This window comes from Xyrauchen texanus, chromosome 39 (genome assembly GCF_025860055.1).
Source record: "Xyrauchen texanus isolate HMW12.3.18 chromosome 39, RBS_HiC_50CHRs, whole genome shotgun sequence".
Lineage (NCBI taxonomy): Eukaryota > Metazoa > Chordata > Actinopteri > Cypriniformes > Catostomidae > Xyrauchen > Xyrauchen texanus.
In genome coordinates this window covers 35,349,164-35,354,691 of record NC_068314.1, presented here as the reverse complement: position 1 = coordinate 35,354,691, position 5,528 = coordinate 35,349,164, and positions in this window count along the sequence as shown.

Sequence of the window (5,528 nt, the reverse complement as noted above, 5' to 3'; positions counted from 1 at the left end):
TTTTGAAAATTCGTGCTTTGTGTGAATACACCTTTGAGTGTTTTTTTCTTAACTGTTTGGTGACACCAATTGATTTCTGTGACTATGCACGGCACGGCCAGCCCGCAATTGGGCTAATCCGCCGAGGAGAGGGATAAATGCGGCGGCACACGGCAGTCTGGGAGAGAGAGAGCCACATGCAGCTGCCATGGGTGTGTGTTTATATTGTGTCTTTTTTTTCTGGGGGAAAAGGCAGTGTGCCTCAGATCCTCGATGGCTGGTAGTAACGTCTCTGTCTCCAGGTGGACGTCCGCGGCTACTCCTTGGTTGGCTGGTAGTGGCGAGGACTCCATGACAGTGCATCCCTCCTCCTTCCCGGGTTTCGGCACCAATGTAACAAGGTTAAGGATGGGAAAGGAGGAGGCGGGAACTGGCTGAACAGCCAAAATAATATTTAATTTAAACAAAATGACACACAACACAAACACCCATGGCAGCTGCATGTGACTCTCTCTCTCACTGCCGTGTTCTGCCGCATTTATCCCTCTCCTCGGCTGATTAGCCCAATAGGGGGCCTGGCGTGCGTAGTCACGGCCCGGCCCCGCCCTCCTCCTCATTACAGGTATGTTTTTAAACTCCATGTCTGGTTTTGCTCCTCCAGACCTGCAACCGCTGGAGGTGCTTGGGGGTCCCAAGTCCAGATCTGGGCCATTTGGTGAAGGCGACTGTGATACTTTGAGTAAGTCTGAAAAGTGGATGGAAACTAGGCTACTCTAACCTCTATTCTTTTCTTTGTTTTCCTTCTTTTTTAAAAAAAAATCAACATTACGCCACAAATGCTGACAGTTGAGCTTAATAACATCACCTACTGGGTATATATTTCATTAAGGTGGCATTAAACAATTAGGGTGACAACATTAAATGTAACATTAATGCATACTTAATATAGACTAGAAAACACCCTATTTCATATAACTAAATTGTAATAAATAGTACTAAATATTTCCCTTAAAAAAATAATGCAAAGTCACTTTAAGGCACCACAAGGGCTCAGGTGAATCAGTGAACCATTTATAGTGATGATATCCGATACAGTGGTTCAGTCCGTGGGTGTCACATTTGGCCCGTTTTTTCACGAGCCGTGGGGAACTGTTATATACATTGCACAGCAATGTATCAGCTGGCTAACATTACAGTCACCCCCCTAAACCTCACTCCCATCCGGGTCACGGCACCATTGTGAAACACTTGTTCTACTCGTTCCGTACAGGACTCGAACCAGTGTCTCCGGCATGTGAGGCAGGTGTGCTAACAAGGAGGCTAAAGGCTACAGCCCCTAGCGTCACTCGCTAGTGCACCTCTTGAGGTCAGTAGAGTGCGGTTTATACACATTGCACAGCTATCTATCAGCCGGCTCCCATTACACATGCTGCAGAATAAAACTTACAGTAAATAAGTTAATGTAAATGCAAATCTGCACGAACTTGAAAAAAACTATTTGGTTGAGAGAAAATTTAATTTACATTAAATAAAGCCATTTAGCCTGCTTTGATTGGCCATCACAAATATTGTTGTCTGATGTACATTCATTAATGAGAACAATCACTCCATATTGTCCTCATTGGCTCCATGTTCAAGTTCATGAGAGTAGCAGCATTTCTCTCCATGTGTACACATTCCCAACAAAAGAAGCTTTGTAAGGTGAGAACTGAAAAGTGTTTCTGTATGAATTTTTCCACAGATGGTGAATCGGAGAGAACATACCTTCTGGAATTTCTTTCACAGGAAGTTCTTGAGTGGCGAAGAAACAGTTTTCTTTTGTCCTCCAGCTCAGATGAGATTCCCCCACTAAATACGAGAAAAACTAAATGATGTGCACATTTATATGAGTTATGCATTTGTTTTGCTGAGAGAACAGAAGTAGTGCGACTCACCTAGCTTTGGCTCGTGCTTTGGGTCCCCAGTTGGGCCGTGGGTTCACCTGGAAACATATGAGGGTTTCCGTGACTGAGGGTTTGCATCCTCTCGGATCTCAAAACAGGCCTGGAGACTAATTAAGATCACATTGAGATATCACATCAACTGAACTGGAGACAGAGTTAAAGTATCTACACTAATAAAAAAGTACTATGGTACAACCATGTTTCTGTTTGGTTTTTGGCTGGATAACATAGTAATAGCATGTTTTTGGGGGTGGGGGGTGGACAAGAATCAGGTAAACAAGTACCTTAGAATAACAAATACTGTGCTACATGAATATGGTAATAATTTAGCATCTGTTTCCATTACTGGGTACAGCAATATTTGTAGCATTTTTGATTTTGCGGTCAATGCAAGTGTGCCGCACAAGCCCTCAAAAGTGAAGCCAAAACGTCTCGATCGCCCCCCGGTGACTGGTCCTAGTATAGGTCATAAACCCCGCCTCCCCATGTTATTCAAGGGGACGTGAGACCAACTAAACAATTAAATTACACTTCACATATCTTTTTTCCAAAGATAGTTTCTGTCATTTACTGTCGTTTCTATCACGGTGATGTCATTTCAAGTGTTTGTTTTCAAAATAAGTTTGTTTTTAGTTATTTGATGCTATAAAAACGCTGCTGTGACATCATGATTGACAGCTGTGATTGACAGGTTCTCTGAGCGATGTAGTCACTGAACCGCCAACTGACTTTTTTCGGGATCTTCGGAGGACTGAGGAGATTGGAGCTTTAAATTTAATATCTAAATTTCTATAATGAATTATTTCAGACCATCATAAGTCAAAACTCAAAAGTGCAGGGGCGTGTGCTTGCGATTGATTCAGCGAGAGTGAGGGCAGGGCCTTGATTTCACGGCTTTACTTCCTGCTCACTACTGCGCAGGTCTGGTCCCGAAATCGCAACTGCGCAGACTCAAGTCCCAAGATGTCAGCGCCATATCGGGACACTGGCGGCTTCAGTTCTCACCAATGGAAAAGAGCGAAGGGGCGTCGTCCATCTTTTTTTACAATCTATGGGTCAATGTAACACATTAAATGTTAATATAATTGATCACAAAAATATAGCACGTTTTCTTCCAGGATAACCTTGTATGTGGTTTGAAGCGTCCTTCACAAAGACGAATCTGGCCGCATCTCAGAACAGCATTCAGACATGATATTCCTCTCACCACAATTGTACAGGGCGGTTATCTGAGTTACCGTAGACTTTGTCAGTTCAAACCAGTCTGGCCATTCTCTGTTGCCTCTCCCTCATCAACAAGACATTTCCGTCCACAGAACTGCCGCTCACTGGATGTTTTTTGTTTTTGGCACCATTCGGGGTAAATTCTAGAGACTGTTGTGTGTGAAAATCCCAGAAATACTCAAACCAGCCCGTCTGACACAAACAATCATGCCACGGTCCAAATCAATGAGATCAAATTTTTTCCCCATTCTGATGGTTGATGTGAACACTAACTTAAGCTCCTGACCCGTATCTGCATAAATCTATGCACTGCACTGCTGCCACACGATTGGCTGATTAGATAATCGCATGGATGTTTGTTGGTGCCAGACGGGCTGGTTTGAGTATTTCTGTTACTGTTGATCTCCTGGGACAACTGAACTTAAATAATAATTCGATATTTTTACGTGAGGATCGATATTGTTGATACCACATCAGTATCGGAATTATCGATACGTTAGTATCGATCCGCCCATCCCTACTAGGTGGAACCAGCGCAGAAAGAAACGAAAAAGGCGCCCCCGCTTCCTCGGGCAGTCGAGTGTATGTTCAGAGAGTTGGTTCACTAAGCAGCAACATGAAAATCACCAAATCACTCACTCACAGTCTTTATGAAAGACAATGCTTGCTATGGGCATGTACATTCACTATGTCCATCCTTAGCATCTATTCTCAATTTGGCCCGGGAACATCAGTGCAAAAGCGATCTTCCGTTGATGTAAGAGATTCTTGCATTCCTTGAATCGATCACTTTCTCTCTTGTCGAAGTCGCAAAGTCTGGAAACAACAAAATGCTGCGGAAAGCTAGAAAGCTTTCGTTTACTCCTCGCATGGCGTAGGACAAGATCTTTAGCGGATGATCTCAGAAATCTGGCCAGAATTGATCGGGTCCTGACTTCCTCTGCGGATCTGCGAGCCGGGATTTCCAGCTTATGACCTGTGATGTCGAACAGACTCGGGAAGAGCTCGTCCAGGAATTTCACCATATCTCGACCTTCCTCATGCTCAGGAATTCCAACAATTCGGACGTTGTTTCGCCGATTACGATTCTCCAAATCCTCCATTTCTTCCCAAACGTGTTCCAAATCCACTTGGGTCGCTAGCGGGTTAGCAGCTAATTCCCTATCCGATGACTCCCGATAATCTATCCGTTCCTCGACCTCCGACAAACTTGTAACAAACTCAAGAGAATTTCGTCTTTATGGAAGTGATCGATCGAAGCATTACAGCCAAATCCTCCAAGTCTGTAACAACCTCCGTCAGCATTGCCGTCACATTCATCAATTCACGCCGGATTTCTTTCAGTTCACCGTCCGAACTGAGTCCGGGGCTTTCGGCCTGTTTCTCAGGGGAATCAGCCAGAGCACGTAAGTGTCTTTTAATATCTCCAGAGCCCGAGGATTTACATTCTTTGACATATTACCTTCCTAGAACAGTTAAAATCAGGGTGTATCGAATCGAACCGGTTTATGACACAAATAGTAATACAACTAGCAAAGTGCGCAGAGCTCGTCGTTCACACGTCCGCTCCTCGCATGGCGTCACGTGACCCCCATCATTAACCAGCTCTTTTAGTAAATCATTCAAAAAGACTCACAAACTGACTGACTGATTTTCCTAATGCCAAGCTGTATTTAAAGATGCATATTTGCAACAATACTTTGTGATATTATTTTATTTAAAAAAAAAAAAAAAAGCACTAAAATACAATTTCTGAGCGAATAATCAGAGCATTGGCAAGTAAACTGGATTGAAGTGGTTGGCTCAAATCATGTAAACATCTTAAACTAATTAATTGCAAAACTCAAGAGTATTTGTGTACATGTAAACATAGCCAGTGTTAATGTCATTTGTGGCTGATGATCTAAAGAAAACAAAGTTTTCAATGAGGAGACAGTATGCAGTGGAACACAATAACAACCACTGACTAATGTGCATGCTCAATAGCCAGTAATAGACTTTACGCTCCATTAGAGCAACATAATGGTCATATTTAGATGGAGGCTTTTATTGCCATTTTTCCCCCAGTGCACCATGCAGAGTTCAGTTGGCATGATATGACCCTCCAGGTTTTCACCTGTTCGTGACAGAGTTTAGACGCTCTTATGCAGCTCATTTTTCCTCCTTTGCCGGACATGCCACACACCACCACGACGTCTCGTGCACAGGATCAGCAGAGAGCGCACGCGGAGTGCAATGGGTGCATGGCATGCATAAAGGTTTAGAGGTGCTCCAGACAAGGCACTGTTTGTCTGCGTGTGATCGGTGACTCTGTGCTCTACCTGCGTCCCAAAAGGGGTGAAAAAAAATGATGCACCCCTCGATAATTCTGTGCTCGGGCGT